The sequence below is a fragment of the Stenella coeruleoalba genome (genome assembly GCF_951394435.1).
Source record: "Stenella coeruleoalba genome assembly, contig: scaffold_80, whole genome shotgun sequence".
In the NCBI taxonomy this organism is placed as follows: domain Eukaryota; kingdom Metazoa; phylum Chordata; class Mammalia; order Artiodactyla; family Delphinidae; genus Stenella; species Stenella coeruleoalba.
This window is the reverse complement of record NW_027646004.1, coordinates 316,275-329,203: the sequence shown is the minus strand read 5'-3', so window position 1 is coordinate 329,203 and position 12,929 is coordinate 316,275. Positions and strand designations below refer to the sequence as shown.

The window sequence follows — 12,929 nt, the reverse complement described above, 5'->3', positions numbered from 1 at the left end:
TATGACTTCAAAGGGTCTTCATTTGCTCACCGAACCTCTCCAATCCTATCACTGCTGCGTTTATGCCCCTGTACACATGCTTGATTCTCTTTCGGAGACATAGCAATCCATAGGTTTTACGATACTTACTAGTCAGGTACATTCTTAGGCGTTTAATATGCGGTGTTGAGTCCATTTCGTTGAGCAAGGAGTAGCTCTTGTCTATTCCATATTTGACTTAAGGAACTTTATCTGTGCTCATTTCAATCTCTGGTTTTATGCAGCACCCCAACTCACCTTTACCCTTAAGCAAGCATAAGTTGGTTTTCTAAATTTGAGACCCTGTTCTGTTCTGTAATTCAGTTCCTGTGTAGCCAAGTTTCCATTCCGTGTATTACTGATATCTTATGATGTTTCTTTTTCTGTGTGACTTATTTCAGTTAGAATCATCATACCTGAATCCACTCATTGTGATGCTAAGGGCCTGATGACATAGATTTCATTGCTGAGTGATATTGCTTTGTAAGTAAATACCACAACTTCTTTATCCATTTTTCACTTTCTGCGATGTTGAACTTGTACTGTAAACGAGGTTCTTGTAAACAGAGGCGTCCCAAACTTTGGGGTGGCTGTGTCTTTTTGATTTTAATTTCCCTAAGCTATAGGACCATAAGTGGCAGTGCCCTAGGCTCTGTTGCTTTGTTTTGTAGATGTTTCAGGAAACACCATACACTTCTCCCAAGTGTCTGTTGGCAATTTACATCCCGCCCATCAGCATAACAAGGCTCCCAGTTCTCCATGGCCTGTCCTGCCTTTCTGGATTTTACACTTTTTTCAGATGGCCCTTTTGACCGGGGGGAAGTGAGACTTCATTGTAGTGCAGATTTCCTTTGCAAGCTTGCTTGGTTGGCCAAAAAGGGCGTATGCGTTTTTTCCTGAATATATTCAGGAAAAAACGCATACGCCCTTTTTGGCCAAGTGCATCATTGTGGACGTTCTGCCTCTTTTCCTATGCTTTCAATGCAATTCCAGTCTACCTCCTGAAATCGGTTTCCTGCAATTCTGCCCCGCTTTCAAGTCCTCTTGGCAGCCTTACTTCAGTCTATTTTTGGACGATAGCTGTCATTTATAACTCTGCAGGTTTGTGAATTACAGTGCCCCTGAGCTCCTTTCTTCAACTCGCTTTCTTGTGACCTGGCCGCAACACCGCAGGATGGCTTCAGGCCCTAATCTGGTTCCGGCCCGGCACGCTGAGCCTTTGGTTAATTCCTCTTCCTGGTGGGAAATGAGAGTTAAATTTGCCCGTCCAGACACCTCCAGCTAGCCTCTCATTGGTTCTCGCTATTCCTGTTCATCTTCCGCAGAAATTGCAAACTGGGCCAAACAGGAGGTTAAAGGCGCTGACTCTCCAAGTGGGGAGAGTGTTAGTAAAGCGTCTGGAATGTTGCACCCGAGTACCAGGGGAGGAAAACTGAGACATATTTGAACACGTCTCCCGTTCACATGGTTGATCATACTTGGGTTCCACATGCATGTTTTAGCTGAAGGAAGAATACCTTAAACCTGGAGAGTTGAGACCCGTGTAATGGGTACCATGCAATATGACTTCAAAGGGTCTTCATTTGCTCACCGAACCTCTCCAATCCTATCACTGCTGCGTTTATGCCCCTGTACACATGCTTGATTCTCTTTCGGAGACATAGCAATCCATAGGTTTTACGATACTTACTAGTCAGGTACATTCTTAGGCGTTTAATATGCGGTGTTGAGTCCATTTCGTTGAGCAAGGAGTAGCTCTTGTCTATTCCATATTTGACTTAAGGAACTTTATCTGTGCTCATTTCAATCTCTGGTTTTATGCAGCACCCCAACTCACCTTTACCCTTAAGCAAGCATAAGTTGGTTTTCTAAATTTGAGACCCTGTTCTGTTCTGTAATTCAGTTCCTGTGTAGCCAAGTTTACATTCCGTGTATTACTGATATCTTATGATGTTTCTTTTTCTGTGTGACTTATTTCAGTTAGAATCATCATACCTGAATCCACTGATTGTGATGCTAAGGGCCTGATGACATAGATTTCATTGCTGAGTGATATTGCTTTGTAAGTAAATACCACAACTTCTTTATCCATTTTTCACTTTCTGCGATGTTGAACTTGTACTGTAAACGAGGTTCTTGTAAACAGAGGCGTCCCAAACTTTGGGGTGGCTGTGTCTTTTTGATTTTAATTTCCCTAAGCTATAGGACCATAAGTGGCAGTGCCCTAGGCTCTGTTGCTTTGTTTTGTAGATGTTTCAGGAAACACCATACACTTCTCCCGAGTGTCTGTTGGCAATTTACATCCCGCCCATCAGCATAACAAGGCTCCCAGTTCTCCATGGCCTGTCCTGCCTTTCTGGATTTTACACTTTTTTCAGATGGCCCTTTTGACCGGGGGGAAGTGAGACTTCATTGTAGTGCAGATTTCCTTTGCAAGCTTGCTTGGTTGGCCAAAAAGGGCGTATGCGTTTTTTCCTGAATATATTCAGGAAAAAACGCATACGCCCTTTTTGGCCAAGTGCATCATTGTGGACGTTCTGCCTCTTTTCCTATGCTTTCAATGCAATTCCAGTCTACCTCCTGAAATCGGTTTCCTGCAATTCTGCCCCGCTTTCAAGTCCTCTTGGCAGCCTTACTTCAGTCTATTTTTGGACGATAGCTGTCATTTATAACTCTGCAGGTTTGTGAATTACAGTGCCCCTGAGCTCCTTTCTTCAACTCGCTTTCTTGTGACCTGGCCGCAACACCGCAGGATGGCTTCAGGCCCTAATCTGGTTCCGGCCCGGCACGCTGAGCCTTTGGTTAATTCCTCTTCCTGGTGGGAAATGAGAGTTAAATTTGCCCGTCCAGACACCTCCAGCTAGCCTCTCATTGGTTCTCGCTATTCCTGTTCATCTTCCGCAGAAATTGCAAACTGGGCCAAACAGGAGGTTAAAGGCGCTGACTCTCCAAGTGGGGAGAGTGTTAGTAAAGCGTCTGGAATGTTGCACCCGAGTACCAGGGGAGGAAAACTGAGACATATTTGAACACGTCTCCCATTCACATGGTTGATCATACTTGGGTTCCACATGCATGTTTTAGCTGAAGGAAGAATACCTTAAACCTGGAGAGTTGAGACCCGTGTAATGGGTACCATGCAATATGACTTCAAAGGGTCTTCATTTGCTCACCGAACCTCTCCAATCCTATCACTGCTGCGTTTATGCCCCTGTACACATGCTTGATTCTCTTTCGGAGACATAGCAATCCATAGGTTTTACGATACTTACTAGTCAGGTACATTCTTAGGCGTTTAATATGCGGTGTTGAGTCCATTTCGTTGAGCAAGGAGTAGCTCTTGTCTATTCCATATTTGACTTAAGGAACTTTATCTGTGCTCATTTCAATCTCTGGTTTTATGCAGCACCCCAACTCACCTTTACCCTTAAGCAAGCATAAGTTGGTTTTCTAAATTTGAGACCCTGTTCTGTTCTGTAATTCAGTTCCTGTGTAGCCAAGTTTCCATTCCGTGTATTACTGATATCTTATGATGTTTCTTTTTCTGTGTGACTTATTTCAGTTAGAATCATCATACCTGAATCCACTGATTGTGATGCTAAGGGCCTGATGACATAGATTTCATTGCTGAGTGATATTGCTTTGTAAGTAAATACCACAACTTCTTTATCCATTTTTCACTTTCTGCGATGTTGAACTTGTACTGTAAACGAGGTTCTTGTAAACAGAGGCGTCCCAAACTTTGGGGTGGCTGTGTCTTTTTGATTTTAATTTCCCTAAGCTATAGGACCATAAGTGGCAGTGCCCTAGGCTCTGTTGCTTTGTTTTTTAGATGTTTCAGGAAACACCATACACTTCTCCCGAGTGTCTGTTGGCAATTTACATCCCGCCCATCAGCATAACAAGGCTCCCAGTTCTCCATGGCCTGTCCTGCCTTTCTGGATTTTACACTTTTTTCAGATGGCCCTTTTGACCGGGGGGAAGTGAGACTTCATTGTAGTGCAGATTTCCTTTGCAAGCTTGCTTGGTTGGCCAAAAAGGGCGTATGCGTTTTTTCCTGAATATATTCAGGAAAAAACGCATACGCCCTTTTTGGCCAAGTGCATCATTGTGGACGTTCTGCCTCTTTTCCTATGCTTTCAATGCAATTCCAGTCTACCTCCTGAAATCGGTTTCCTGCAATTCTGCCCCGCTTTCAAGTCCTCTTGGCAGCCTTACTTCAGTCTATTTTTGGACGATAGCTGTCATTTATAACTCTGCAGGTTTGTGAATTACAGTGCCCCTGAGCTCCTTTCTTCAACTCGCTTTCTTGTGACCTGGCCGCAACACCGCAGGATGGCTTCAGGCCCTAATCTGGTTCCGGCCCGGCACGCTGAGCCTTTGGTTAATTCCTCTTCCTGGTGGGAAATGAGAGTTAAATTTGCCCGTCCAGACACCTCCAGCTAGCCTCTCATTGGTTCTCGCTATTCCTGTTCATCTTCCGCAGAAATTGCAAACTGGGCCAAACAGGAGGTTAAAGGCGCTGACTCTCCAAGTGGGGAGAGTGTTAGTAAAGCGTCTGGAATGTTGCACCCGAGTACCAGGGGAGGAAAACTGAGACATATTTGAACACGTCTCCCGTTCACATGGTTGATCATACTTGGGTTCCACATGCATGTTTTAGCTGAAGGAAGAATACCTTAAACCTGGAGAGTTGAGACCCGTGTAATGGGTACCATGCAATATGACTTCAAAGGGTCTTCATTTGCTCACCGAACCTCTCCAATCCTATCACTGCTGCGTTTATGCCCCTGTACACATGCTTGATTCTCTTTCGGAGACATAGCAATCCATAGGTTTTACGATACTTACTAGTCAGGTACATTCTTAGGCGTTTAATATGCGGTGTTGAGTCCATTTCGTTGAGCAAGGAGTAGCTCTTGTCTATTCCATATTTGACTTAAGGAACTTTATCTGTGCTCATTTCAATCTCTGGTTTTATGCAGCACCCCAACTCACCTTTACCCTTAAGCAAGCATAAGTTGGTTTTCTAAATTTGAGACCCTGTTCTGTTCTGTAATTCAGTTCCTGTGTAGCCAAGTTTCCATTCCGTGTATTACTGATATCTTATGATGTTTCTTTTTCTGTGTGACTTATTTCAGTTAGAATCATCATACCTGAATCCACTCATTGTGATGCTAAGGGCCTGATGACATAGATTTCATTGCTGAGTGATATTGCTTTGTAAGTAAATACCACAACTTCTTTATCCATTTTTCACTTTCTGCGATGTTGAACTTGTACTGTAAACGAGGTTCTTGTAAACAGAGGCGTCCCAAACTTTGGGGTGGCTGTGTCTTTTTGATTTTAATTTCCCTAAGCTATAGGACCATAAGTGGCAGTGCCCTAGGCTCTGTTGCTTTGTTTTGTAGATGTTTCAGGAAACACCATACACTTCTCCCAAGTGTCTGTTGGCAATTTACATCCCGCCCATCAGCATAACAAGGCTCCCAGTTCTCCATGGCCTGTCCTGCCTTTCTGGATTTTACACTTTTTTCAGATGGCCCTTTTGACCGGGGGGAAGTGAGACTTCATTGTAGTGCAGATTTCCTTTGCAAGCTTGCTTGGTTGGCCAAAAAGGGCGTATGCGTTTTTTCCTGAATATATTCAGGAAAAAACGCATACGCCCTTTTTGGCCAAGTGCATCATTGTGGACGTTCTGCCTCTTTTCCTATGCTTTCAATGCAATTCCAGTCTACCTCCTGAAATCGGTTTCCTGCAATTCTGCCCCGCTTTCAAGTCCTCTTGGCAGCCTTACTTCAGTCTATTTTTGGACGATAGCTGTCATTTATAACTCTGCAGGTTTGTGAATTACAGTGCCCCTGAGCTCCTTTCTTCAACTCGCTTTCTTGTGACCTGGCCGCAACACCGCAGGATGGCTTCAGGCCCTAATCTGGTTCCGGCCCGGCACGCTGAGCCTTTGGTTAATTCCTCTTCCTGGTGGGAAATGAGAGTTAAATTTGCCCGTCCAGACACCTCCAGCTAGCCTCTCATTGGTTCTCGCTATTCCTGTTCATCTTCCGCAGAAATTGCAAACTGGGCCAAACAGGAGGTTAAAGGCGCTGACTCTCCAAGTGGGGAGAGTGTTAGTAAAGCGTCTGGAATGTTGCACCCGAGTACCAGGGGAGGAAAACTGAGACATATTTGAACACGTCTCCCGTTCACATGGTTGATCATACTTGGGTTCCACATGCATGTTTTAGCTGAAGGAAGAATACCTTAAACCTGGAGAGTTGAGACCCGTGTAATGGGTACCATGCAATATGACTTCAAAGGGTCTTCATTTGCTCACCGAACCTCTCCAATCCTATCACTGCTGCGTTTATGCCCCTGTACACATGCTTGATTCTCTTTCGGAGACATAGCAATCCATAGGTTTTACGATACTTACTAGTCAGGTACATTCTTAGGCGTTTAATATGCGGTGTTGAGTCCATTTCGTTGAGCAAGGAGTAGCTCTTGTCTATTCCATATTTGACTTAAGGAACTTTATCTGTGCTCATTTCAATCTCTGGTTTTATGCAGCACCCCAACTCACCTTTACCCTTAAGCAAGCATAAGTTGGTTTTCTAAATTTGAGACCCTGTTCTGTTCTGTAATTCAGTTCCTGTGTAGCCAAGTTTACATTCCGTGTATTACTGATATCTTATGATGTTTCTTTTTCTGTGTGACTTATTTCAGTTAGAATCATCATACCTGAATCCACTGATTGTGATGCTAAGGGCCTGATGACATAGATTTCATTGCTGAGTGATATTGCTTTGTAAGTAAATACCACAACTTCTTTATCCATTTTTCACTTTCTGCGATGTTGAACTTGTACTGTAAACGAGGTTCTTGTAAACAGAGGCGTCCCAAACTTTGGGGTGGCTGTGTCTTTTTGATTTTAATTTCCCTAAGCTATAGGACCATAAGTGGCAGTGCCCTAGGCTCTGTTGCTTTGTTTTGTAGATGTTTCAGGAAACACCATACACTTCTCCCGAGTGTCTGTTGGCAATTTACATCCCGCCCATCAGCATAACAAGGCTCCCAGTTCTCCATGGCCTGTCCTGCCTTTCTGGATTTTACACTTTTTTCAGATGGCCCTTTTGACCGGGGGGAAGTGAGACTTCATTGTAGTGCAGATTTCCTTTGCAAGCTTGCTTGGTTGGCCAAAAAGGGCGTATGCGTTTTTTCCTGAATATATTCAGGAAAAAACGCATACGCCCTTTTTGGCCAAGTGCATCATTGTGGACGTTCTGCCTCTTTTCCTATGCTTTCAATGCAATTCCAGTCTACCTCCTGAAATCGGTTTCCTGCAATTCTGCCCCGCTTTCAAGTCCTCTTGGCAGCCTTACTTCAGTCTATTTTTGGACGATAGCTGTCATTTATAACTCTGCAGGTTTGTGAATTACAGTGCCCCTGAGCTCCTTTCTTCAACTCGCTTTCTTGTGACCTGGCCGCAACACCGCAGGATGGCTTCAGGCCCTAATCTGGTTCCGGCCCGGCACGCTGAGCCTTTGGTTAATTCCTCTTCCTGGTGGGAAATGAGAGTTAAATTTGCCCGTCCAGACACCTCCAGCTAGCCTCTCATTGGTTCTCGCTATTCCTGTTCATCTTCCGCAGAAATTGCAAACTGGGCCAAACAGGAGGTTAAAGGCGCTGACTCTCCAAGTGGGGAGAGTGTTAGTAAAGCGTCTGGAATGTTGCACCCGAGTACCAGGGGAGGAAAACTGAGACATATTTGAACACGTCTCCCGTTCACATGGTTGATCATACTTGGGTTCCACATGCATGTTTTAGCTGAAGGAAGAATACCTTAAACCTGGAGAGTTGAGACCCGTGTAATGGGTACCATGCAATATGACTTCAAAGGGTCTTCATTTGCTCACCGAACCTCTCCAATCCTATCACTGCTGCGTTTATGCCCCTGTACACATGCTTGATTCTCTTTCGGAGACATAGCAATCCATAGGTTTTACGATACTTACTAGTCAGGTACATTCTTAGGCGTTTAATATGCGGTGTTGAGTCCATTTCGTTGAGCAAGGAGTAGCTCTTGTCTATTCCATATTTGACTTAAGGAACTTTATCTGTGCTCATTTCAATCTCTGGTTTTATGCAGCACCCCAACTCACCTTTACCCTTAAGCAAGCATAAGTTGGTTTTCTAAATTTGAGACCCTGTTCTGTTCTGTAATTCAGTTCCTGTGTAGCCAAGTTTCCATTCCGTGTATTACTGATATCTTATGATGTTTCTTTTTCTGTGTGACTTATTTCAGTTAGAATCATCATACCTGAATCCACTCATTGTGATGCTAAGGGCCTGATGACATAGATTTCATTGCTGAGTGATATTGCTTTGTAAGTAAATACCACAACTTCTTTATCCATTTTTCACTTTCTGCGATGTTGAACTTGTACTGTAAACGAGGTTCTTGTAAACAGAGGCGTCCCAAACTTTGGGGTGGCTGTGTCTTTTTGATTTTAATTTCCCTAAGCTATAGGACCATAAGTGGCAGTGCCCTAGGCTCTGTTGCTTTGTTTTGTAGATGTTTCAGGAAACACCATACACTTCTCCCAAGTGTCTGTTGGCAATTTACATCCCGCCCATCAGCATAACAAGGCTCCCAGTTCTCCATGGCCTGTCCTGCCTTTCTGGATTTTACACTTTTTTCAGATGGCCCTTTTGACCGGGGGGAAGTGAGACTTCATTGTAGTGCAGATTTCCTTTGCAAGCTTGCTTGGTTGGCCAAAAAGGGCGTATGCGTTTTTTCCTGAATATATTCAGGAAAAAACGCATACGCCCTTTTTGGCCAAGTGCATCATTGTGGACGTTCTGCCTCTTTTCCTATGCTTTCAATGCAATTCCAGTCTACCTCCTGAAATCGGTTTCCTGCAATTCTGCCCCGCTTTCAAGTCCTCTTGGCAGCCTTACTTCAGTCTATTTTTGGACGATAGCTGTCATTTATAACTCTGCAGGTTTGTGAATTACAGTGCCCCTGAGCTCCTTTCTTCAACTCGCTTTCTTGTGACCTGGCCGCAACACCGCAGGATGGCTTCAGGCCCTAATCTGGTTCCGGCCCGGCACGCTGAGCCTTTGGTTAATTCCTCTTCCTGGTGGGAAATGAGAGTTAAATTTGCCCGTCCAGACACCTCCAGCTAGCCTCTCATTGGTTCTCGCTATTCCTGTTCATCTTCCGCAGAAATTGCAAACTGGGCCAAACAGGAGGTTAAAGGCGCTGACTCTCCAAGTGGGGAGAGTGTTAGTAAAGCGTCTGGAATGTTGCACCCGAGTACCAGGGGAGGAAAACTGAGACATATTTGAACACGTCTCCCGTTCACATGGTTGATCATACTTGGGTTCCACATGCATGTTTTAGCTGAAGGAAGAATACCTTAAACCTGGAGAGTTGAGACCCGTGTAATGGGTACCATGCAATATGACTTCAAAGGGTCTTCATTTGCTCACCGAACCTCTCCAATCCTATCACTGCTGCGTTTATGCCCCTGTACACATGCTTGATTCTCTTTCGGAGACATAGCAATCCATAGGTTTTACGATACTTACTAGTCAGGTACATTCTTAGGCGTTTAATATGCGGTGTTGAGTCCATTTCGTTGAGCAAGGAGTAGCTCTTGTCTATTCCATATTTGACTTAAGGAACTTTATCTGTGCTCATTTCAATCTCTGGTTTTATGCAGCACCCCAACTCACCTTTACCCTTAAGCAAGCATAAGTTGGTTTTCTAAATTTGAGACCCTGTTCTGTTCTGTAATTCAGTTCCTGTGTAGCCAAGTTTACATTCCGTGTATTACTGATATCTTATGATGTTTCTTTTTCTGTGTGACTTATTTCAGTTAGAATCATCATACCTGAATCCACTGATTGTGATGCTAAGGGCCTGATGACATAGATTTCATTGCTGAGTGATATTGCTTTGTAAGTAAATACCACAACTTCTTTATCCATTTTTCACTTTCTGCGATGTTGAACTTGTACTGTAAACGAGGTTCTTGTAAACAGAGGCGTCCCAAACTTTGGGGTGGCTGTGTCTTTTTGATTTTAATTTCCCTAAGCTATAGGACCATAAGTGGCAGTGCCCTAGGCTCTGTTGCTTTGTTTTGTAGATGTTTCAGGAAACACCATACACTTCTCCCGAGTGTCTGTTGGCAATTTACATCCCGCCCATCAGCATAACAAGGCTCCCAGTTCTCCATGGCCTGTCCTGCCTTTCTGGATTTTACACTTTTTTCAGATGGCCCTTTTGACCGGGGGGAAGTGAGACTTCATTGTAGTGCAGATTTCCTTTGCAAGCTTGCTTGGTTGGCCAAAAAGGGCGTATGCGTTTTTTCCTGAATATATTCAGGAAAAAACGCATACGCCCTTTTTGGCCAAGTGCATCATTGTGGACGTTCTGCCTCTTTTCCTATGCTTTCAATGCAATTCCAGTCTACCTCCTGAAATCGGTTTCCTGCAATTCTGCCCCGCTTTCAAGTCCTCTTGGCAGCCTTACTTCAGTCTATTTTTGGACGATAGCTGTCATTTATAACTCTGCAGGTTTGTGAATTACAGTGCCCCTGAGCTCCTTTCTTCAACTCGCTTTCTTGTGACCTGGCCGCAACACCGCAGGATGGCTTCAGGCCCTAATCTGGTTCCGGCCCGGCACGCTGAGCCTTTGGTTAATTCCTCTTCCTGGTGGGAAATGAGAGTTAAATTTGCCCGTCCAGACACCTCCAGCTAGCCTCTCATTGGTTCTCGCTATTCCTGTTCATCTTCCGCAGAAATTGCAAACTGGGCCAAACAGGAGGTTAAAGGCGCTGACTCTCCAAGTGGGGAGAGTGTTAGTAAAGCGTCTGGAATGTTGCACCCGAGTACCAGGGGAGGAAAACTGAGACATATTTGAACACGTCTCCCATTCACATGGTTGATCATACTTGGGTTCCACATACATGTTTTAGCTGAAGGAAGAATACCTTAAACCTGGAGAGTTGAGACCCGTGTAATGGGTACCATGCAATATGACTTCAAAGGGTCTTCATTTGCTCACCGAACCTCTCCAATCCTATCACTGCTGCGTTTATGCCCCTGTACACATGCTTGATTCTCTTTCGGAGACATAGCAATCCATAGGTTTTACGATACTTACTAGTCAGGTACATTCTTAGGCTTTTAATATGCGGTGTTGAGTCCATTTCGTTGAGCAAGGAGTAGCTCTTGTCTATTCCATATTTGACTTAAGGAACTTTATCTGTGCTCATTTCAATCTCTGGTTTTATGCAGCACCCCAACTCACCTTTACCCTTAAGCAAGCATAAGTTGGTTTTCTAAATTTGAGACCCTGTTCTGTTCTGTAATTCAGTTCCTGTGTAGCCAAGTTTCCATTCCGTGTATTACTGATATCTTATGATGTTTCTTTTTCTGTGTGACTTATTTCAGTTAGAATCATCATACCTGAATCCACTCATTGTGATGCTAAGGGCCTGATGACATAGATTTCATTGCTGAGTGATATTGCTTTGTAAGTAAATACCACAACTTCTTTATCCATTTTTCACTTTCTGCGATGTTGAACTTGTACTGTAAACGAGGTTCTTGTAAACAGAGGCGTCCCAAACTTTGGGGTGGCTGTGTCTTTTTGATTTTAATTTCCCTAAGCTATAGGACCATAAGTGGCAGTGCCCTAGGCTCTGTTGCTTTGTTTTGTAGATGTTTCAGGAAACACCATACACTTCTCCCAAGTGTCTGTTGGCAATTTACATCCCGCCCATCAGCATAACAAGGCTCCCAGTTCTCCATGGCCTGTCCTGCCTTTCTGGATTTTACACTTTTTTCAGATGGCCCTTTTGACCGGGGGGAAGTGAGACTTCATTGTAGTGCAGATTTCCTTTGCAAGCTTGCTTGGTTGGCCAAAAAGGGCGTATGCGTTTTTTCCTGAATATATTCAGGAAAAAACGCATACGCCCTTTTTGGCCAAGTGCATCATTGTGGACGTTCTGCCTCTTTTCCTATGCTTTCAATGCAATTCCAGTCTACCTCCTGAAATCGGTTTCCTGCAATTCTGCCCCGCTTTCAAGTCCTCTTGGCAGCCTTACTTCAGTCTATTTTTGGACGATAGCTGTCATTTATAACTCTGCAGGTTTGTGAATTACAGTGCCCCTGAGCTCCTTTCTTCAACTCGCTTTCTTGTGACCTGGCCGCAACACCGCAGGATGGCTTCAGGCCCTAATCTGGTTCCGGCCCGGCACGCTGAGCCTTTGGTTAATTCCTCTTCCTGGTGGGAAATGAGAGTTAAATTTGCCCGTCCAGACACCTCCAGCTAGCCTCTCATTGGTTCTCGCTATTCCTGTTCATCTTCCGCAGAAATTGCAAACTGGGCCAAACAGGAGGTTAAAGGCGCTGACTCTCCAAGTGGGGAGAGTGTTAGTAAAGCGTCTGGAATGTTGCACCCGAGTACCAGGGGAGGAAAACTGAGACATATTTGAACACGTCTCCCGTTCACATGGTTGATCATACTTGGGTTCCACATGCATGTTTTAGCTGAAGGAAGAATACCTTAAACCTGGAGAGTTGAGACCCGTGTAATGGGTACCATGCAATATGACTTCAAAGGGTCTTCATTTGCTCACCGAACCTCTCCAATCCTATCACTGCTGCGTTTATGCCCCTGTACACATGCTTGATTCTCTTTCGGAGACATAGCAATCCATAGGTTTTACGATACTTACTAGTCAGGTACATTCTTAGGCGTTTAATATGCGGTGTTGAGTCCATTTCGTTGAGCAAGGAGTAGCTCTTGTCTATTCCATATTTGACTTAAGGAACTTTATCTGTGCTCATTTCAATCTCTGGTTTTATGCAGCACCCCAACTCACCTTTACCCTTAAGCAAGCATA

The 12,929-nt window shown here is 44.2% G+C and overlaps 1 long non-coding RNA gene across 1 annotated transcript in view; it reads left to right on the top strand.

Moving 5' to 3' along the window:
- Positions 1-12,929, top strand: part of LOC307181399 — a 1,189,503-nt gene that overhangs the window by 1,058,213 nt on the left and 118,361 nt on the right. The window lies entirely within an intron of this gene.